Here is a 23,959-nt window from a genome sequence, read left to right as displayed (position 1 = left end):
TGCTCCCTTTCTCTGCTGGAGATACATTTATTTCTCTCTCATGTGCCACAAGAGCAACAACAATATTTGGCTTAAACAGAACCTTTTTATTCAAAGACCTCACACTCTAATGAGTAAAAACTTGGAAAATGCCTGCGGGAAATTAGAAGCACAAGTAGCTTACTCACTTTCAGCCTATTACAATCATCCTGAACCTTATAAACTGAAGAATGTTTTCCTCCCAAAGGTCTTCATCTACGTTGCTTCAGCTTTTAGAAAAAAATCCAAGAAAGTCAACACAGAACCTGGGAAGATTCCAGAAAAGTTTCATCCGAGAGAGAAAATTCAGTTACTTTCTTTTATTATTTTGTTTCCTTACAAAGCCCATGGATCACACCACACTGTTCTTTGTGCAAAACAGTTGAGAATTACCAGTAATTGGAACTATTTACATTCAACGCCATCATGACAGAAGCAGCTTTATTATATTACAGGGGAATGATTAATATATGACACAGATTAAAGATTGCATCTCAGTGGGTAGGCCTCTTGTCTGATCTGTCATTTCGCTGATTACAAAGGCATACAAATTACATAAACAGAAAAATGATTTTCTTGTATGCTAATTTTAGCTCACCCCACCTGCACGTTAACTCATTTTCAGTGAGCTGGTGGAAGGGGGATTATAACAGGTTCACTAAGGTAGATTTCCACCCCCTCTGACATCACATGCAGTTGCATTACATCCTTATTTCAACCTTAGTTTCAGTCCCATACTTGGGTTTTTTTTTAACCTGCTGTTTTTAATTTCTGAAAGGATGAAATTCAAGCAACTAACTTACATGAAATATAGAGATTTAGGGGGTGTCGTGCCATGGTTTGGTAAGGTAGAAAGTTTATCTTCTCTGACAAACTGAGCAAATGAAAGCAATATGCTTGGCCACTTGACTGTTGTAATATTTTTGTTTCCTAGGCTTGTGTCTGTTCACAAAGAATCTTGAATACCTAATATTGTTAGTTGCACAAAATATCAATACCCTCTTTTGCCTTTATCATAGGCCAAATCTAGATGGAATAAGGATAAACAACTTTAGATTTATTTCCACGGGAGCAAGACTGGAAAATAAATATCATGTCTAATGTCAACTTTAAGCAATTGGTAGTGGTTTCTATGTGACCAAGTCAAGATTCAGTGGAAGGAAGATTGGGAACAGTTAGTGATGTCTGCTATGGGCAAGTGGAAAGCATTGGTGACTTGTGGTAGGGATTACCATCCTGGCTTTAGCATTTGTAGTCTTCTGTTAGACCATAAGCCTCTGAGGGCAAAAACGGTCTGTAATTCCTTTTCATAGACTCATTTCTAAGCACACAGTAGCTGCTCCACCAGATAGCTAAAGACATTGTTTCTGGAGTTAGATTATAGCTGTCTCTGTCACCTACTAGCTGAGTGAGCTGGGCAAGATTTTAACCTACCTGTAGTTCGGTTTCCTCTGCTACAGAAAGGCTATAAAATGAGTTTTTAATTCATAGGATTCTAATGAGGATTAAATGACATAATGAAATAATAATGCACATACTAAGCTTAGCATAATGCCTGGGACATAGTAAATGCCCAAGTAATGCTTGCTTGAATTAATATAGGAGGGAAAAGTGTTGATGTATCTTTAGTTCAGTGTTCATTTTTTATTTAGAGCAAGGAAACTGAGGGAAAGATCAAAAACAGTCTTGCTGTTTATAATTTGAAAGGTGTTTATAATTCAAAACTCCTCAACCATTAAGATTTGGGTCAGAGCCTTATTATTCCAGGTTTTAGTAAATGTGAGGGAATTTCACAGTTTAGAGTGAGAACAATAAAGGGAGAGGACAAAGGAGCTGGAAATAAAAATTGGCTTCTCTGAGAAAAATGTTTTCCATGATCATGCCTGTCTTTTATCCTCCCAGGCGTATTCCCAGATGTGATATCAACGTGATACAGTTATTTTATTTTTCTTTCTTTGACAGCCGTGAGGCAGAGCAAGCGCGCCAGGAAAGGCTTAACTACAGTTTCAGGACCCATCAATACTGCCCAGCCCCTCATAGCTTCCTGATTCCCTTTCACCAGTAGAAGAAGATTGCCTCGTGCCACTCCCTGAGCTTGCATTTTACAAGCGTCATCTCGATCCTCTCTGCAGACCCGTGCAGTGAGCATTTTTATCCTCCTCTTACAAACAGGGAAACTGAGGCCCACGATGAGAAGCCATTTCTCCCATTCAGGGATCTATTATTACCAAGTTCGAAATGGCTGCTGATGGCTGCTATAGACATATCCCAAACCAGCTGGTACTCAGAGCGCTTGAGCAGTCCAAGCGGGATGCCAGAGTGGTCTCAGATCACCTGGCCATGCCGGCCTCAGCTTCAAAGACAGACAACTCTTATGTTGTTAAAGTTTCCTGTGTATTTTTTTTTTTTTTTTCATCTAGAGGTAGGGATTCAGTGTGTCAGGTGACATTTTAAATCAAGTTTTGGACATTTTAGTACAGAAAAGTTTTCAGAAGCTTGGTTCTGTGGTTCAGTGTTGGTCTTCGGTCAGTGCTTTGCAAACTATAATGTGGACGAGGGTCACCTGGGCATCTTACTAACACATCAATTCAAGGGAGGCGGGGCCTAGGATTTCTGCAGTTCAGGAAGCTTCTAGGCGACGCTGGTCCTGGTGAACAAGGACTGCACTGTGAGTGTCAAGGCCTTAAGTGAGGCTTCCTCAAAGTGCTTCCCACTGATAACTTGTGTTGGAATATGCAGACGTGAAGAGAATCTGTCACTGGGTTTGAGGAGAGACCTGGGGATCAGCCTATTTAACAAACACTCAGGTGATCTGACTGAAGCTTGGATGTTACCGAAGCAGCCTTTGCCTAGCTTGCCCCGTCATTAGAATCAGTTGGTGCTTAAAAGCCTCCAACTGTGAGGCTCCTCCTTCTAGAGGTTCAGATAATAAAGATCTTGATCCTCACAACATCCCGATCTGTGGCTCGGGGAGGGAAAGCGTCTTGTCCAGAATCAGACGCCTTAGAGAGGAGTCTTGAGCGTATGTGGAGACTCATGGAGGAGAGACAGAGGAGAAGAAACAGACAGTGAATGAGAGGATGGACAAGGAATCGGGGAGGCATTGCCAAAAGGCACCTGTGGGCTGCCCGGGACCCCTCGGTCCGCTGGGCCTGCTGTGGGCAGCTGGATCCCCCGACACTACTGCAGTGGCCTCTCCATGGTGTGTCCTGGATTCAGGAAGACAAGAAGCCGCTCTCATGTGCAGACAGGTGAGGTGTAAGCTCCAGAGGGACAGTCGTATGTCCCTCAATCTCTCCCATCTTGCCTACAGTATATGGATGCATACGTTGCCCGAGATTTATATTGCATTATGAGAATTGCCGTGTGGTTTCTAGATCAGGTGTATTGTAAAAAGGCAGCAGTAGTCAAGAGTGTTCCGACCTTTGCCTGTGCTGATGGAGTTTTTGCAGCAATGTCAGCGGTATCTGATGGGCACTGAGTGAAAATAGCAAATGGTTTAGCAGACTAATATCTCATCCACTATTAAAAAATGCAGCTTGTCAGTCAACATAGCTTTTGAGATTGGCTTATTATGGATTTTTCTCTCCATAGCATTCTTGCTTGAGTCTGAATATTTGCAAATACCCAAAACAAAATGGAATTCCTATTTGTTTACATACTCTTTTTAAATTCTTTTTTGGCTTTATTTCCTAAGGCAGTTTAGAACTACTGTGCTTTCAGGTGTTTTGGGGGTGTTGGAAGGTGGAAGTTTGATGACTCTGGTGGCTATTTTTATTGTTTGTAAGTTCTTAAAACTGACATTAAATGAAGAATGTTTAATCAACTAACAAAAAAAAGACCGTGGTGCCGGTGCCTTTTGCGTATTATGTATAATAAGAATTGTTTCAGATTTGTTTTCTAATTGTAGTCTTGGTGAATACGCGCTAGATTCTGGGTCACTGTGCTTTAATATGCCTGGGGATTTGGTGAGGAGGGGCCAGTCATCCCCACTTTGTTATTAATACTCTCAATAAACCGTGGTTTGTCATGCTTAGGGACTGGCTCTAGTAAGATGATGGTTATGGAGTTTAAGATACTGGAATAGAACAAAGAAGAGGATTCTAGCACAGATACCCTTCCAGAGGGAGAAGGGATGCTTGAGGTCAAGGTCATGCGTCTTGGCTAGTCTTATCCCCACAGAATCCAAATGTCATTGAAGGCTCTGCATGTTGTCTTCTGGAATCCACAGACCACAGCATCTGGAAGAAGGCCAGTTGTCAGTTAATATCCATGCCGTTCATTCCGTTTATTCTCACTCTTCGCATTTACCCCCCAGCCTCATCTCTTCCTACACCCCCGCAGGCTCACGTTGCTATGGTACTCCTACTACATTTGTCTAGTGAACTTGCTTACCCCAAAGGATGATTCAGATGTTTGCACAGATCAAACCCTCTGATTCCTATTCCCTCCATTCTCTTCTGCCTTCGACTCCATCCATGAGCTTCTGGAACTTAACTCTTTGTATTCTTAAACTTGACATTTTCTGGTGTATTCTTAGTTTTATGAAATCGAATGTTAATCAAAATCTTTTTCTTGGACAACACAGAGACCTTAGGATGTTTAAATCCTAATCACTTCTGCTTGGCTTACTAACTTCTATTGTTCAGTATTTGCATTTTACCATTGTTCAGTATTTGCATTTTACCATATCTTTTTAACTCTAAACCACTATTATTAATTTACACAGTCAAAGCTTGTTTGGATTCACCCACGTATTCATTAGCTCACCATTCATTATTTGCATTTCAGACCTTTGTGGTATAATATTTGTTCTTCCAAAAGAATGCATTTTAGAAATTCCTTTAAGGACGGTGTGTTGTGGAAAACTTTATGTTTTGGTTTATCTGAAAATAGCACTTTATGTTTTTCTTGAGAAATATTTTTGCTGGAGGCATAATTCTGATTGAAAGCTATTTTCTCTCATACTGTTGAACAAGTTATTCTAGTGTATTCTGGCTTCCATTCTGCCTGTAAAAAAAAAAAGTCTTCTGTCAGTCTAATTATTACACCTTTTTAGGTGACTTTTTTTTTCTTGCTAGCTGCATTTAGTATCTTTTTTTCTTTAGTATTCTGTAGTCTTACTACAAAATGTCTAGCTGTGGATTTGTCATTAATTTTTCAGAACTCCTTGTCCTTCCTGAATATACAAATCCATTTTTTTCCTGTTAATTGTGAAAAATTCTCAGCCATTACCAATCTACCATGGTGAATGGTCCCTGTGCAGTTGGAAAATAAATGTGAGTTCTTCCAAATGTGTGATATTCTATACAGGTCAGTTAGGTTAAGTTGGTTATAGTGTTGTTCAGTTCTTTATTTTTTAAGTTTTATTTTATTTTAATTTTTGATTTTATGTAAGAGTATAGTTGATTCACAATGTTGTGTTAGTTTTAGGTGTACAGCAAGGTGATTTAGTTATACATATTCATATATCTATTCTTTTTCATATTATTTTCCCATATATCTTATTACAGAGTATGGAGTACATACAGAGAAAGATGAATATCATATGATATCACTTATATGTGGAATATAAAAAAAAAATGCAGGTGAACTTGTTCAATTCTATATTACTTCTTCAATTCTATATTACCGCTGCTTTTTCTGTGTGCTTTTTCTATCAGTCATTGAGAAGTGTTAACCTCCAACTGTAATTGTAAATGTATCTTTTTCTCCTTTTAGTTCTGTCAGTTTTTGAAATATTTTTAAATTCTGTGTTGTGCATACACATTTATTTTTTTATGTCCTTTTTATATACTGATCCTTTTTATCATTATGAAATACCTTTGTATCCAAAAATATACCTTAATACAAAGTCTCATATATCTACCTCTCAAGTAGATAATCCAGTTTTCTCATCATTAGTGTTTGCATACTTTATCTTTTTCCATCTATTTACTTTTAATCTCTTTGTGTCTTTATATTTAAAGTGCATTTCTGGTAGACAGCATTTCTGGTAGTTGGGACTTGGTACCGATTGGGGGACAACTTATCTACCACCCAGAGTTGGCCCAAAAGGTATAACTGGCCTGATATAATCTCCTTATCTTGGAGATTAGGTACTTGAGACTTGGAGAGAAAAAGCGACTTGGTCAAGATCGCATACCTAGAGTCGCAGATATGAGCATAGAATTTAGGTACCCAATGCTTAAGGCAACAGTTATCTCATTGCTACACAGACCTTGTCTCATCATTTGTACTGAAATTGAGGGGTTCCTCAGATATCCTGCTTTTGGCTTGATTTCCAAGGAAGTGTTTCAAGTAAAGGTCAGTAGGATGAGAGCCATTGTTCCAGATTACTTGCCTTTGGCTTTGCCTGTTTCTATGACTTGCTCACAATATCCAGTCCTTAGTGCCAAGAAACCCCTCTTACAGCTTCAGAGATTTTAGACAGCTCCAAAACCTTTGAGTGTGAAACTGGGCAGTTCCAAAGCCAAACGTTCTTCTAAAGAAAGGGAGAAGAGTCTACCCATGTGCACACTTGGTCTTTGACCGCTTTTGATGTCTGCTCTTTGAGAATGTAGATCCTTTGGCATTTCAGCCTCTTCATACTGATAGGGCTGCAGTAATTGCCCTGGAAGCCTCCATTTTTTCATGGCATCCATTTAAAAGAGCAAAACATTTAAAAAATTCTTCCAAAGACAAATACCATATGATACCGCTTATATGTGGAATCTAAAAAAAATGGTACAAATGAACCTATTTACGAAACAGAAATAGAGTCACAGATGTAGAAAACATACTTATGGTTACCAAGGGGGAAAAGGAGGAGGAATAAATTGGGAGATTGGGATTGACATATACACACTACTATATATAAAATAGATAACTAAAAAGAACCTTCTGTTTAGCACAGGGAACTCTACTCAGTACTCTGTAATGACCTATATAGGAATAGAATCTAAAAAAGAATGGATATATGTATATGTATAACTGATTCACTTTGCTGTACAGCTAACACTGTAAATCAACTATACTGCAATAAAAATTATGTAAAAAATTGTGATGGGAAGTAAAAAAATTTTTTTCCCTTTCTGAATTTGTAATTAAAGAAGTATTCACAATCAAGGAAGCTCACTTAATATTTTACTTAAATCTGCATTATCATAACTGAGGTATGAATGAATATTATCACTTATGCAAACACCTGGGTTCCAGTTGATATACCATAACGTCTTGGGAAGAGTTCAGTCACACAAAGAAAGGCACCTGATTTCTACTTTTGTCCCTTAACTACTAAATGGCCATTTGAGCTCAGGCAAGTAACTTAACCTCTCTGGGTCTCAGTGTCCACATCTGTTAAATAAGACGTTTGGAATTTTCAGCCACTGAGATTTCTTTCTTCATCCGTATTTCACTGCTATTTAAATAAGACCAGCATTTCTTTTTTTTTTTTTTTTGTATAATAATTTCTGTGCAACATATAGAAATAACTAAATTTTGCCCCAAGCTGAAGTTATGAGTCTCAGAATCTCCTCTATGATTTTTTTCCTTTCTGTGTAACAAGTTTTCTCTCCTAAATTCAGTGCATTGCTTTCATGATTTTATACTGTTGCTCAACTACTTTTACTTCAGGGATTTTTGTTTTCTGAGATGTCATGTACATATTAGTCTGCCTGATGTTCAGAAAAAAATACTTACCAGTAGCTTTCTTTGTCCCATTATTGACCTTTCCTAATCAAGTTGACAAGTCAGCCAATGTCCGTGCACTGCGTAGCGGGTCGGTGCCACAGATAAAGTCTACTGATGGAACATTGCCCACATGAAATGGGATCTGCTAAGGGAAAAAAACCCCAGTATTTCATGTACTTTGAAACAACGGCTTCACTTATTATTTTGAAGGGCAATCATGGTGGTAAGTGTGGACTTTGAAGTAAACTTTGGTTTGAAACTTGACTCTGCTACAAATTTGCTTTACATCCAAGCAATAGAGACTTAGTTAACCTTGCTGAGCCATTGCTTCTTTATATGCAAATGGAAATAACAAAATCTAATTTTGCATGGTTGCTATAAGGTTGCAGAGTTAATGTATAGTAATGCATATCCTATGTCTAGTGTGTAGCCAGTGCTTAATTCCTTTCTTTCCTTTTACCCTTATGAAAATCACCATGACTCTGGTCATCAATGATGATTACCAACAAAGCCTGTTTTTGCTTTTTACATATAACTTAGTGCTCAGGTGATCTAGTTCCTTCTCCTGAAGTGCTATCATAGCATTCTTAAGTATAAGAAAAATAAATCTGCTTGGAATGCATCAAGTAAAGAGAATTTGGAGGATACATTGGGAATGGATGGATGTCAGTTGTAATAAAAGTAACTCACCATCACAGAGACTAGAAATGATCACATGACCCATTTCTCCCTGTCTTCTTGTTGACCACCTGCTCTGTCATCTCTACCTCTCTTTGAAACTGCCCTGTCCTCCTCTTTGCAGATCTGAGTTAGACACAATTAACCTACCTCCTTCCTGACACAGAGTCTATTCTCGACTTCCATGACACAAAAGTTTTCTAGTTTTCTCTCACCTCACTCTTTCTTAGTATTTTTTGTTGCATTCTTTTCCTCTGCCAGACTGTTTTTTTTACGGAAGTATACCTGATTTACAATGTTGTGTTAGTTTCAGGTATAGAGCAAAGTGATTCAGTTATACATACATATATATCTGGTTTTTTTCAGGTTCTTTTCCCTTATAGGTTATTACAAAATATTGAGTATAGTTCCCTGTGCTTTACAAGTAGGTCCTTGTTGGTTATACGCTTTATATATAGGAGTGTGTATATGTTAATCCCAAACTCCTAATTTACCCCTCCCCCTATTTCCCCTTTGGTAACCGTAAGTTTGTTTTCTATGTCTATGGGTTTGTTTCTGTTTTGTATATAAGTTCATTTGTGTCATATTTTTTTAGATTCCAGATATAAGTGATATCATATGATATTTGTCCTTCTCTGGCTTTCTTCACTTAGTATGATAATCTGTAGGTCCGTCCATGTTGCTGTAAAAGGCATTCTTTCATTTTTTATGGTAGAGTAATATTCCACTGTATATATATCACATCTTCTTTATCCATTCATCTCTTGATGGACACTTCGGTTGCTTCCATGTCTTAGCTATTGTAAATAGTGCTGCTGTGAACATTGCGGTGCATGTATCTTTTCGAATTATGGTTTTCTCTGGATATATGCTCAGGAGTGGGATTGCTGGATCATATGGTAGCTCTGTTCTTAGTTTTTTTTAAGGAACCTCCATACTGTTCTCCATTGATACCTACTAAGTGCCTTTGGTCTTGCCCCTTTTATTCTCTGAACACATAGCTTCCCTAGAAGGTTTGATCTAGTGCTTCACCCTTTGCCTTTCAAATTGTTTTGTACACTTTCTAGTTCTTGAGCTCTAGACCAGTGTATCCAACCTCCTACTTGATGTGTGTACTTGAAAGTCTAACAAGTCGCTCAAATCTAACATGGACAAAATAGAAATCTTGGTCCCCCAAACCTGTTTCTCCATTGAGGTATTGCAGAGAATTTAGTTTCTCAAAGCAAATATCTAAGAATCATCCTTACCATCCTTCCTTACTCCTTCCTTCCCTTCACCATCCACATGTAACTCATTAGCAACTCCTGTCTCAATGCAAAAATGTAACCTGAAGCCTTTTCCTCCTTCGTATCTAGGCTGTAGTCACTTGTCTGGACAAAATTATTATTATCTGTAACCTAGACTTTTATATGGCCTGCTAATTTTTCTCCATTCTTCTATTCTTGTCCCCTTAGCGATCCATTCTCCATACCTCCTTTATCAGAGTGATAGTTTAAGAATGAAAACCTTATCCTATCACTCCTATGCTTAGAACTCTTCAGCTACCTCCTATTGCATTGAGAATAATAACTAAGTTTCTTATTCTAGCACACAAGGCCCTACCTGATAAGATTTCTGCTGATTGCTGTAACCTGAAATAAATGGTTTCTCTGCTTTCCTCACTGTAAGACTCTGGTCACACTCTGGGCTTTCCTTTCAGTCTCTCTTTTTTCTTTTTCAGTAAGCCATGCTCTCTGAGGCATCAGAGCATTCGTACTTGATAGTGTCTCTGCCTTGAATGCCATCTCCAGGGTCTTTTCAGAGTTGTCCTCTTATATCACGTGAGACTATTCTTGAAAACTCTGAACACTGAAAGAATCAATCAAAAACTGATTAAAAAAAATCCTTATCCAAAGGAGTGGTGTGAGGGTAAAAGGGCACGAATTAAACTATCCTGAGTTTATTTTTAATATTTTTACTTTGAAACATGTAAATTTCAAAACAAAATTTTGTCAGTGACAAATGTAATTCCTAAAATTAAAACCAAGCAGAAGCCACTCACAGTAAACAGTTGGAAAATGAGGGGAAAAAAAGCAATTACAAGAACTACTTCTGGACATGATGGAATAAGGAAGAACAGATTTCACCCTGCCACTTTCAATAACAAGAAAACAGATAAAATATATGAAATAAGGTTGTTAGTCTTTGGGCAACAAACAGTACAGGACTGTGGTCCCTGAAGAGAAGAAGTTGAGGTGAAGCCGACTGCCTGCAGAAAGTTTCCAAGCAGTAGCACAGGAGATAGAATTCAGGGAGGCCCAGGAAGCTGGAATTTGTGAGGGCATTCCCTTTAGTCTTTGCCTGCGTACTAGTCTTTGAGTGACGAGAGGAAAGCACCCAAGGCCAGGGAGAGAACCACTGGGAAGCAGTAGGCTAAGTGACCCTCAGAACTCCTCCCAAGCTAAGCATATTTTCTATTCTAATAACCAGTTTGGAAAGCTGTCTAATACATGGGGCCTTGGTTTGAGTCCTGAGAAGGTTATAGCCTTAATCAGTGGGATAAAGTAGCCCTGTACCAGGGCTGTCTTGGACCTGCCCTAATAAAACTTAAAGGCAAACCTTAATAAGTTAAACTGTTTCAAAGTAAGCTGAGTTCTTGAAAACAATTCAATACTATTTAAAGGAATAAAGCTAAGTCCCGTAACTAATGACATAAAATATCCGATGTTGAGCATTCAATCAAAAATTACCAGGCATCCAAAGAAACAGGAAAATATAACCCATAACCATGAGAAAAACCACTTAGCACAAACAGAAGCAGACGTAACAGAAGTAATAAAATTAGTGGACAAGGATGTTAAAATTAGTGGAAAATAAAAAATATGTTCTGTATGTTCAAGAAAATAGGAAAAAAAAACCATGAAAATTATAAGGTGAGGAATGGAAGATATAAATTTATAAAGTTAAGCACATACTTAACACATGAGCCATCAATCCTACCCATACCCAAGAGAAATAAAAACTTACGTTTGCATTAGAATCTGTACTCAGATATTTATAGTAGCTTCATTTCAATATCCAAAAGCTGGGAACAGTGCAAATATCCATCTACTGTTAAATGAATAAATAAAGTCTGGCACACTATACAATGGCATACTATTCAAAAATAATACAGAATGGAATACTGATACATGTGACAGCATAGATGAACCTGAAATGTATTATTGCAAATTAAGAAGCCATTTCAAAAGGCTGCATATTCTATGATTTGGTTCATATGTCGTTTGGGAAAAGCAAGAGCTATAGGGATGTAAAAAAAAAACAACATGGAGTTACCAGGAGCTGGGAGTGGGGGAGGCTTGATCACAAAGAAGCACAGAGCAATTTATTGTGGTGATGGAACTGTTTGTATGTTGATTTTGTTGATGTTTCTATGAATATGCATTTGTCAAATCACAGTGAGATACCGAAAGGTGATCACTGAACATGATTTTAAAAAATACTGAAAGCATCAAGTTTTGGAGAAAACGGGGAGCAACTGGAACTCTCACTCATTCCTGTTGGGAGTGCATAGCTGTATAGCCACTTTGGAAAAAAGGGAGTTTCTTATAAAGCTGCACATAAATTTGCCACGCAACCCAGCAACCCCAAATATATTCACCCAATTAAAATAAGATCATATTCACACAAAAACTTATATGGAAGGATTTATAATAGCTTTATTCTATACAGCAAAACAAACAAACACACACACATCCTGAAAAAGCAAACAAACAAAAACCCTAGAAAACCCCAGATGACCACTAACTGGTGAATAGATAAATTGCAATATAGACACACACACACACACATATAATGGGATACCATTCATTAATAAAGATAGACAATATTGTATAATTTTATTTACATAAATTTCCAAGAAAAAAAACCAAAAAACCACCAAAAACAAATCTGTGGAACTTGACAGCAAGTCAGAGGACAGGAATGAAGGGAGTGTACCTGTTAACAGAGTATGGATAACCTTGGGGTAATAGAATTGTTCTGTAATTTAATTGTGTTGGTTTCTGGAGAGTTTATTAAAATCCTGTCAAATGGATAAACTTCAAATGGGTTCATTTTATTGTTTTTGAATTGTCTCATTAATGTTGATTAGAAAATGGAAGCAATGACAGCTAACTGTATAAAAGCCACACTGATAAAATGATTTCTTTTAGATGACTTTTGAATAAATTAATTTGACTACACATCATTAAGGGGATATTTTTTAGTGTCTCTAAACTTGAGAACAGACTAGAACATATGAGCAAATGAGTCTAAATGAGTATAAAATGGATAACATATCCACGAAGATAGAATTATTTCAAGTGATTTTTGATAAGAGTAGTGACTGTATCCTTCACAAAAGGTATTCTACTTTTATTTATTTTTTACTTAGTTATTATTTTTCATTGAGTTATAATTGACTTATAACTGTACTAGTCTCAGTTGTATAGCACAGTGATTGGCTATTTGTATATATTGTGAAATGATCACAATATAGCGATAACTGTAGCAATATATCACAAACTAGCAATAAGACTAGTTAACATCCATCACCACAGTTACAGTTTTTTTTCTTGTGATGAGGGCTTCTAAGATTTACTCTGTTAGTGACTTTCAAATGTGAAATACAGTATTATTAATTCTGATCACCATGCTATACATTATATCCCCATGACTTAACTTATTTTATAACTGGAATTTTGTACCTTTTGGCCCCCTTAACCCATTTTCACCTACGCCCCACACCCTGCCCCTGGCAACCACCAGTCTGTTCTCTGTATCTGTGAACTTGCTTTTGTTTGTTTTTTATTTCGTTTTGTTTTTCTGATTCCAAGTACAAGTGAGATCATGGTATTTGTCTGACTTATTTCACTTAGCATAGTGCCCTCCATGTCCATCCATGTTTTCTCAAATGGTAAAGTTTCCTTCTTTTTTATGGCTGAATAATATTCCATTGTTTATTTTATATATATATATATATATATATATATATATATATATATATATATATATATATATAAAATCTCACATCTTCTCTATCCATTTATCCGTCAGTGGACATAGGTTGCTTCCATGTCTTGGCTATTGTAATTAAAGATGCACTGAACATGGGGGTGCATATGTCTTTTTGATTTAGCGTTTTGTGAGATATATGCTAAAGACGAAAAAGTGCACAACAATTTTAAACAGCATAGAATAGTCTTATTTTTAGGAATAATGTTGGTTTTGCCATCTTGAAGCCATAATATTTAAATTACAGGTTAAAGTAAATAAATGATAATTCTATTATAATTAGAAACCATGATTTCCAATGCAAGAGAAAAGAAGTACAATTACAAAATTTTAAAAATGTTAAGTAAATCTTTTAGGGCTTAATTTGACTTGGAAGTCTCAGTATGAACTCATAACTTTTTAAAGATAATTTTCCTGTCTCTACATTGAAGAAGTCTGGAGGCAATAACTTTCAGGACCAGTGAGCCCTCCTGCATTTCTATTTTATTCTCTAATTACCATTTCTCATTAAAGGAATTCAGGGGTCTTTGGATAAATGACTGATTTCAGGTCTGGTGCAGTGAATGCCCTGGGTGTTCCTGGGATGTCCTAGATGTACTAGAAAGCAGAGAATATTTAAAGATTAACATGGTCTTTAAAAAAGACACAGAGCCAGTTTAAGGGGCTCCTACTGTCCACAGTTGTTATAGCTCAAGTAACAGTAAGAATAATTTTAATTTTTTATAGCATTATTAATATATAAAATTACACAAGTCCATAATCATTCTCAAAAAAGAAATGCACAGTAAAGCCAAATAATGACAACAATTTTTAAAAATCTCTTTGAGTTTTAAACAAAGAGGTACTTACTCTGCCTTTCCTCTGCAAGCTACGTGTCAGAGTGATTGAATGAAAGCTCTATTCTCTTTTTGTTTTTAACAAAAGGCTTCTCGGGTAATAAACATAAGAGAAATAAAATAATTTTAAAAAATGACCTTTTGAATTACCTAGTGAAATAGTTGAGTCAGTCAAGGATCATCAATTAAACCATTTCATCAATGAGCGATTGATAAGGAATTAGATAGGCATGTTGTGCCCTGCTATCTCTGTGGCCTGTACTACCTGCTGGTAGCAAGTCAGGATATGTCATTCTACAAAGGCAGGATCAAGCCGTCACCACCTTAACCTGGAAGGTTTAAGGGGTGCATCAAGATGTTATGTTCTTTTTGACGTTGCGTATTGTAATAAATGCACAGCATCACCAATCAAGCATGTTTTCCAAAAATGTCTACCTTGGATCTACTCAAGGCTTTACACCTAACTTCCAGTTTGTATGAAATATAGGAGAAAGAACAGGTTAAATGCCAGCATAAAAAACCTTCAGGCAAATCCAGAACTAACCCAGTATCTTTAATTAGTTAACATCATGTAGGAAAAAAAGAGGGAGAAGGGAGTGGCAGGATTCTTATAGATTAAAAAAGATATAAACTATTGTAAAGATTGGACCGTATTTGAATCTTGTTTTGAACAAACCAGTTTTGGGGGACACCTGGATTAATATGGTTTGGAAATTTGACATGAAGAAAATATCTGTTGTGTTCAGTATGTTCATGGTGTTGTGTTTCTGTACGAAAATACCCTTATTTTTCCAAGATTACTGAAGTTCTGGAAGGATGAAATATGTCTGTAAATTACTTTAAAATACTTAATCAAAAACATATTAGAAGCATATATGGCAAGTGCTCTCTGTACTTTGCTGAATCCTTGAAAAGTTTCTTAATAAAAATTTGAAAAGCTCCATTTATAATTTTCCATGATCACCCTAGCCAATTACTTCATCCCACCACCTCATTTTCTCCATGGCACTGACCAAGGTTGTGCAGTATTTTATTTTCTGAGGATTCTGACTTCCTCCCACCAGAATGTTGGTTTGAGCAGGGTTGGGAACTTCTTTATTATTACTAACCTGTGTAGTTCTGAGAATGGTGCCAACACATAGTAGGGCAGATATTTTTTAAAGTCAATTTAAATAGAAGAACAAACTATGTATGGATAGTTAAGTTAAAGGAAGATTAGGAAATGTCAGTAAGGATAAGATATAAGAATTGAACTGTAGTAATTAGGCACTGAGATACCTCTGAAGACTTTTCAGCAGGGCAGTGATATGACTCAGATTATATGATTTCTCTGCACAGAGTGTTTGTGATCCTTGAAGATTGCTGTGCTTTGCAGAGGGAACTTGGCAGGCGGGCAGCGAGTCTTTACGAATTGTCACCAAGGCTTTGTGACTTACAGGTAATATTTTATGGGGCCACTTGGGATTGTGTAGTGATTCATGTACACATAACCTATGTCAATACTAAACTGAAAGGGACTTCTGAATTTCTGATGAAATGTTGATACAAGAAACAGATTTCATCTCAACATAAAAAACCCAGGTAGAGTTTCTGAAATTGTTGGCAGGTAATAATAGTCCCTTGAGATGCTTTCTTAATTTTGTACAGTTCTAACATGACGCATTTTGTACCTCCCCAAAGGTACCCTCAGTTCTCTTTCAATGATTCTTGTGAGCATCTGTAACTAATTCTTCTATTTCTGAGTGAGTGCAAACTGTCTTCTTGCTTCCTCGTCTCTCCCCACCCCACCATATGCACCATTTTTCCTTGAGATGGTGGATATATTCAGTGTACCACAAGAGAAATGAAAGGTACTCTGTCCTAGAGAGAAAAGAACAACCACCTCCTTCATCATGTGAAATTTTAAATTGGGATGAGATAAATAACCTACCTATTTCTGTGTAACAAATCACTCTAATATTTAGTGGCATGAATCAACCATTTAATTATGCTCACAACTGGTGCAGGTCAAGAACTTGAACAGATTGCATTAGGGATGGTGGATCTTTGTTCTACACTGTCTGAGACTCAACTGGGCGGGCTCAATGGCTTGTGTTCAGAACCATCTACAAGTTTTCTCATTCTCATATCTGACACTGGTGGGACTATTAGCCATGGTGCCTTCAAGTGGCTTGGGCTTCCCCCCAGCATGGCTGAACATGGGTAATTGGACTTCTCATTTAATAGCTCAAGTCTCCAATAGTTAGTGTTCCAGTGGCCAAGGTAGAAGCTGCAGACCTAGCACTGGAAGTCACATGGTGTCACTCCTGGTGTACTTTATTAAAGTGATGACAAGTCTGCCCAAATTCAAGGAGAGAGGACTTAGACTCCATCTCTCAATGGGAAGAGTGTTAAAAGAATTTGCAGTCATGTTTTAAAAGTGCCAGGACTGGAAATATTATACAATCAGAACTACTTCCCTGGAATGACTACTTAAAATAGGCCTGCTTATTCTCAGTCTTACGCAGACTTGCTGTGAAGCAGAGCAAATTTGAAGCCGGGCTATCCTTAGCATGTCTTTATCCTTTTAGTTCTGCTTTATTGTGTTGGTTCCTCCTCACACAGTGAAGAATAGTATATAAATGTGTTGTTTTAAATGCTCCAGCTAACACAATTTTCTAGTTGTGCTTTATAAATACGGATTCCACAAATTCTGTAAAATCAGTGAGTTAAAGAATTAGTGGGTCATTCGTACAATGATCAATGGATAATGGTTCCTCCCAGCTCTAGTGTTCTGTGATTCTGGACTCACTTTCTTCAGGACACATGTCGAGTTGATTATATCAGACCACATAAGCTGGTACTTGTGTTATACATGGTCCAATCATGGTACTCCTGGGCTGTTGGCCCCAAGAAGCATGGGCAGCGAACAGGAGCTTTTCAAATTGTACCGACAGTTCAGCCTAGTAAATCAATTATTGAAGAGTCACTACCAAATGCCGTTGGCATGTGTGCAGTTTGACAAGGCTTCTGTAACACCCAGCCCTTTCAGGAAAGTAATTCTGTAAGGAAATTTCCTGCAGTAGAGGTTGTGGGACTCAGCTGGGTGACAGCCATGTCATGACAATCAATATGGGGACAAAAAAATCAAATATTAATGAAAGATAGATTTGTTCATGCACAGGATCGGTATTTTTTGTAAATGCTCTTTTACTTCCACTGGCCATTTTCCAGCTGAAGGCTGAGTATAAGCTCGCTGAAACTAAACTCAAGGTGACATTTCTCATTTCAATGATTTCCTAATGTGTCTTCCTCCTCCTTTTTCCCCACCTCTTGTCAAGAACTACCGGCAATATAATGAAATACTCTGTCAACTACAGAGTCTAGGGTCTGGAGAGGCAGGAGAGAGTTTTACTGAGATTTCTGAGTATAGACTACATCCTACTTTGAAAGCCAGTGTGAGGCTTTGGGGAGCATCTTGGCCTCAGTAAAAAAACATTATCAAGATAATTTAACCTTAAAAGAAGTCCACATTTGCATTTAGCAAATTAGCTGTTAATGAGCTATACATTGGACATTTTCAAGATAAGAATCATAGGGGTGATTATCATAATACCTAATGCTTACTGAGTACTTACGCCGGATATTGTTGAAGAACACTTGATTTCTGAAGAATTGGTGCCCATTTTTTAACCAGTCATGTTTATGGGATCTAATAAAGTTTTTGCTTTTGATTACTTCTTTTACATAATATGAAAGCAGCCAGAAAAATTCATGGGTGGGGACAGAAAAAGCAATAAGAATAACTATTTGGTGTTTCTTGAACTGGTACCAACTTGTTGAACCATTTCTGGATTGGCCATTTTGACTGAGTTGAACAAATAATAAGCAACTATCTTGAAAGGTTGTCTAAAGGAATTGAGCTGGTCGCATTTATTAAAAGAAATAGATGTCACCTATCTTCAGAAACGTGGAATAATTGCCAGTTATTGCCACGTTGATCTACTTCCCAGAGACTCCTAACATTCTGATTTTATCTTGATTTGGAATGGATGATAGTTGCTCATTTGGCATGGAATGCACTGAACGGAATCCATCATTCTTTAAGTCTTTAACAACTAAGTATGGTACATTTAATTAATAAGAATGAATACAGTTTTGGACTGGTCATGGTATTCTGTTAACATCAATCTGAACTCATAAAAATGTAGTTGAAGGCGAGTGACCAGGAGATAACGGGAGTAGACAGTGTTGCAATGGGAAATTTCTTTGGGGATCCCGGTTCTAGGTGGTTGCCTGGGATAAGAGGAGTGAGGGATTAGGAGGAGAGAATCATCCCTCCTTTCCTCCCCTCCCTCCCCTTCTCCTCCTTGCTCTTTCCTCCTCTGTGATAGACAGAATAATGACCCATCAAAGATGTTCACATTCTAAGCCCCAGACGTATGAATAAATCACCTTTCATGGCAAAAGGGATGTAGCAGACGCAGTTAAATTAAGGATCTTGAAATGCTGTGGAGAGTCACCTGGACTATCCAGGTGGGCCCAGTGTAATCACAAGGGTCTTTATAAGAGGGAGGCAGGAGGGTCAGAGGAGGAGGAGGAGAAGTTGAAGTTACATTGTTGCTGGAAGGAGGCTACAAGCCAAGGAATGAAGGCAATCTCTAGAAGCTGGAAAAAGCAAGGAACAGATTCTCCCCTAGAGCTTCCGAAAGGAACACAACCCTGCTGGCACCTTGATTTTAGCCACATAAGACTCATTTTTGGACTTCTGACTCATGGCTCATGTGTTTGTGGGATATATGGGAATGGGCAGAGGGGGTCCAAAAACAAAGAGACAGAAAACTTTAAATACCTTATGCAGTTGCTTTGAAGGGAATTAGCAGGAGTCAGAGGAAGTGGAGGTTGTGTTTACATGGTGGTTTGGAAGGTCTTATTAAGGAGGTGACATTTACATGGAGATGCTAAAACTGGAAAGGGGCTCCGTGCAGTGGAGCTGGCATGGGTTGGGGTGAGCAGGAGGTGGTGACCATCTGTCCAGATAGAAGGGCCAGGAGGAGGCAGGGAAGAGTAGGCAAAGGTGTTCAGGCTGCTTTCTAAGGATAAGACTTTTCAAACCATAATCATTCTTTTAACCTCTTTGAGTAAAAAATCAGTACCTCTCATACATGGGATTTCAGGCTCTCCTCTAACATGTAGCCTAAGCTGCTAAAATTCTTGTTCTTCAAGAAATGGAGGTTTGAAGGGAGGTTAATTGGTGTGGATCCAAGTTCCATCCTGTGTTGGGTATTAACACTGTCTAGTAATGTAATGGGCTAAGAGCCGCGGAGGGCTTGGTTTGCTGGCTTGGCACTGAACCCAGTGGTTCAGGGGACCGTAGCTGCTGTGCAAGGCCTCTTATCTCATGCTTGCTGCGTAACTAGGGACTCAGTGGGTGATGCAGGTGCTTATCTTTCCATCGTCTTTCCACCTTTAAATTTTAGCTCTCATTTGTGTTTGGAGCCTTTAATAGCATAATCTCCAGAGGCTTTACCTTCTCTTGATAAAAGCCTTTGTCCCAATTATGGCACCAGGAAAGGATACTGATGCCATTTCTCATCCTCTTCCCCTCTGCTCTTGACCCCAGGCTTCGCTAATAGAAAGTGGAAGGTTGAGGGGACGTCTTTGATAATTCAAGTCACTGAATGCTTTCCTTTGTCTTATCCAGGTAACTATGACCAATGGCTACCTTTTGGCTTGATTTACCTGGAAAATTGCCTTTTAAAAAAATACTGTGTTTGAGGTTTTGACTTACTATTACAACAGATAGCAAGATATTGCATTTATAATAATAAGAGGAAGAATGGGGATAATGAAAGTAAATTAGATAAAATAATGAGTAATTATTTTGTTTCTCTTGTCACTACGGTCTTAAAATTATCCTCTCATTTTTGAAACGCCTTTCTCACCACCTGTTTACTCCTTGACTTTTCCTGTTTATTCCACCTGCTTTCTCAAAGGTCCCTGATACCCTCCTGGTAATTAAATTCAGTAACTTTCTGCTCCTCACTATTTTTCTCTTACAGGTGACATTGTGGACATCCCTTCCTTCTTAAAATATTTTCCACCAGGAGCTTCTCTGATACTTTACTGGGGTTTTTTGGCTTATTTTTCTGGATTTCCTTCTTCCTCTCAAAATATTCCTCCTCTGGCTCTTAAATACAGGGATTCTACTAGGATCTGCCCTTGATCGTGTTTTTCGTTGTTTTTGTTTTTAATACTTTTTACCTGATGATATCCTAACATGTCATTTCTCTGTGTGTACTTTCTTCTCTCCAAGGCTGAACTCTCTCCTAAGCTGAATTTCTGGTTGCCTATAATAGACATTTGAATCCAAGTGTCCTTCTGGTGCCTTCTTAGTGTGTTGCAAAAACTCTCAGTAGATATAGCCACCAAAGCATGCTGTTCCATGGCTCAGGCTTTTAAATTCCCATGTGTAGATCAGGAGTGTCATGTAGCTTAAGTTCTAGGACTCTGAGCACCATGGCCTAGTAGTTCTGCCACTGGAAGCTTCTACTACAACCGTCCTCTCTAGGTTGATTCCTGGCAAAATCATTGGAAATGATTCCAGGAGTTATACAACGTGAGTCAGACAGAGGCATATATTTATTAAAACACTGTGTCCACTCCCAGTGGATATGTCATTGTACTTTCAAAGGAGGGGGTCAACCTTACCGTGTCCATCCTTCCTGGGGTGTGACTTGTTCATTCCCTTTCCCTGCTTCCCCTTCCTGTGCTGCTTCTGGCCGAAGGCTGTCTGAGAAGGCACACAGGAAGGCATGAATGCTTTTTTCTCCCCTCTTTTCTTGCCCTGTCTCTTACGAATGAAGGACATTGGAATTTGCAGAAAATGGGACACGATAGCTTGTACTTTGGGGACTTGGTCTCATGGAGAGTGTAGGCCAGCCATCTACTGGGCCCGCAGATATGCGCTGCTTCGCCTGTGTCCCCCCCACACAAGCTAGCCTTTTTCTTTCCCGATAGACTCTCTAAGTGCATTCTTCATTTTTACCAATGGAATCACTGACCATCCAATCACCCAAGCTTCGTATTCTGGAGCTGCCTTTGTTTCTGATTAGGATGCTATTGAAATACTACAGCTACGTGGTAATAAGGGTCTGTCTAAATGGAACCGAAGTCATGGCTGTGGGTATGGAGACGGAGGGACCAGTGCAGAAAATAAATGGAATGGTGAATTTCATGAGACTGGAGAGTTCATCGTGAAGTCAGGGTGAAGGAGAGGGTGGAATCGGATGGCAATAATAGTTAACATCCACAGAAGCCTTACTTACGTGCTGGGCATTATTCCAGGTTCTCCCCATATAACCTCCATTAAGGAGCTGTAAATAGGTCAATGCTGAAGTTTAACCTGAACCATCTAGTGGGTGGTGTTAGTGAGTGCCCCTCAAAGGAAAATCCAGGGGTCAGCGTCGGTCCACACAACGTTGGTACTGTTCCACGTTGCACTGAGCATAGAAACTGAAAGTAAGGATTAGAAACTTTGATGGCAAGATGACACAGTGACTTTATGTAATAATAAAATTTTGGCTTCTATGTTTTATGCCTTTGCTTTTGCATATCATGCAGTTTGTTTTTTAGGAAGAGGACCTCAAGGCTGTTTCAAGCCTTATCCCCCCCCCCACCACTAAATTCAGTTTGTTTGTTTATTCCATCTAGAAGTAGTTACTTGTAGTAATACTATTGCTTGGGTCTCATTTAAATAGTTTTTGCCTTTAAGCCTTTCTTCATAGGTACCAAATGGTCCCATGATTTTTAAGATAAATAATCCAAAGAGGTATTATGGGCACTCATAGTTGAGCTGGGTAAATGGGAAGAAAATGTTGGAAGTTGGTTCAGTTCGCCTTTGAGGAAAAGACTCAGTCAGATCTGTCCAGAACTGGCAATGGAGGGTGCTTTTGTGAAGGTGGTATATGGGGTCTCATCACCACATTTGCGTCTGATCACCTGGATTCAGCACAGTTGAGTCCCTGCGTGAGGGTGCAAGTCCTGGTCCCTGATCAGCTGTGGGTCCAACCCTTCTTGACTTTGTCCTGGATCTGCTGGAAGGGGCTGGGATGACCGTTATGAGAAAAGAGAGAGCCTTGGAGATCAGACCCACAGCCTGCCTGATGACAATAGCAGTTAGGTTCTGTTGAGCTCTTAGCAGAGGTGGGCAGTGTTCTGAGTTCTCCACCTGTGTCAACTTCTTGACTCTTTACAACACACACGTGAGGTTGTTATATCTTGGTCTCTACATCATCGATGAAGAAACCAGGCCACAGAATTTAAGTTGCTGATGAGTACACAGATTTGGTAAATGGCAAAACCAGGATTCACACCTGGGCAATCTCACCCCACATCCTGGACCATTGTACTTCTGAGGTGCCCTTGCATGATTCTTTTTTTTTTTTTTTAAGATATAGTTGACATATAACATTATATTAGTTTCAGGTATACAACATAATGATTTGGTACTTGTACATATGGCAAAATGATTATCACAATAAGTCTAGTTAACACCCATCACCACACGTAGTTACATTTTTTTCTTGTGATGAGAACTTTTAAGATATACTCTCTTAGCATGTAATTTTATTGTGTTTCATACATGTACCTGCTATATTTATATGCATATGATATTCTTATAGAAAATATGGGGTCTCTGGATCAGAGTATTTTTGCATCAGTTTCCTGAGCCCCAATCCTCTTGGGGTGACACAGTATGAGCAGGAGAGGAACCCAGAAATTATGAGACTTGGAGCTTATAGAGGGTGGTTGGCATGTCAGCCTATCTTCCCTCCAGAGGGAGAAAAACCTTTACTCTGGAATATTAATAAATATTCTCCAGGGAGGCAAGGGGAAAGAGATCTGTAGCTTCCCTAGCCTGTGAAATGTAAGCCAGTGGCTCTAGGATAGAGAAGTCTCCAAAGCTCTACAGAGCAATATCCTGTTTTCAGCTTTTAAGGTATGTTTGCTATTAAATCATCCTCTACCCAAGTTTTCTAGTTCTCAGAAAGCTCAGACCAAACAGAGATGTGAAAGTTTTCATGGAGAACTAGCTCCCAGTGGTGTCAGTCTGAAATGGGAGGAGGAATTCAGAATATGAACCGGCTCCACGCCATCAACACACACACAATCGTTTGAGAAGCACTAGTGTAAGTGACCCACCTGAGGAAATCAAGATGTGAAGTGAGATTTAGATAGTCAGTGTTCTGGGCGAAGAATTTGGTTTAGATGACATTTCCTGGAAAGGTCATCCTATAGCTTAGAGGAGAGAGAGAATTAAGACATAACTTTTGCAAGTCATCATTAGAATGATATTTGAGGCCAGAAAGAGTGGAAGAAACATCCAGTGGATGGAGAAGAGGGAAGAGAAGAAAAGAGAGAAGAATGTTGAGAAGCAAAATTTGGCTAAGCATCAGGATTAGTGGACAGAAGGGGGTTTTTAAGAGGAGTGTCTGGAGGAGGTTAGGTTGGACGGCTAGGCAGAGCCAAAGAAGACTGTGGTTCAGCCATTTTTAGGTGCTGCAGGTCAGTCCATGGCTCTGAGAGAATCTCCCCTCCGCCCATCACCAGATACTTCAGGATATCAGTGCAATCCCTTAGGCCTATTCCTATGAAATCATCTCTCTTTCAAATGCTAATTATGCTGGAAATGGAATGCCTGCCAGAACTAATATTTGAAAATCTGGAGAGCTTTCTCATAA

The sequence above is a fragment of the Balaenoptera musculus genome, chromosome 11 (genome assembly GCF_009873245.2).
Source record: "Balaenoptera musculus isolate JJ_BM4_2016_0621 chromosome 11, mBalMus1.pri.v3, whole genome shotgun sequence".
NCBI lineage: Eukaryota > Metazoa > Chordata > Mammalia > Artiodactyla > Balaenopteridae > Balaenoptera > Balaenoptera musculus.
The sequence above is the reverse complement of the archived record's forward strand: the minus strand, read 5'-3'. Positions refer to the sequence as shown.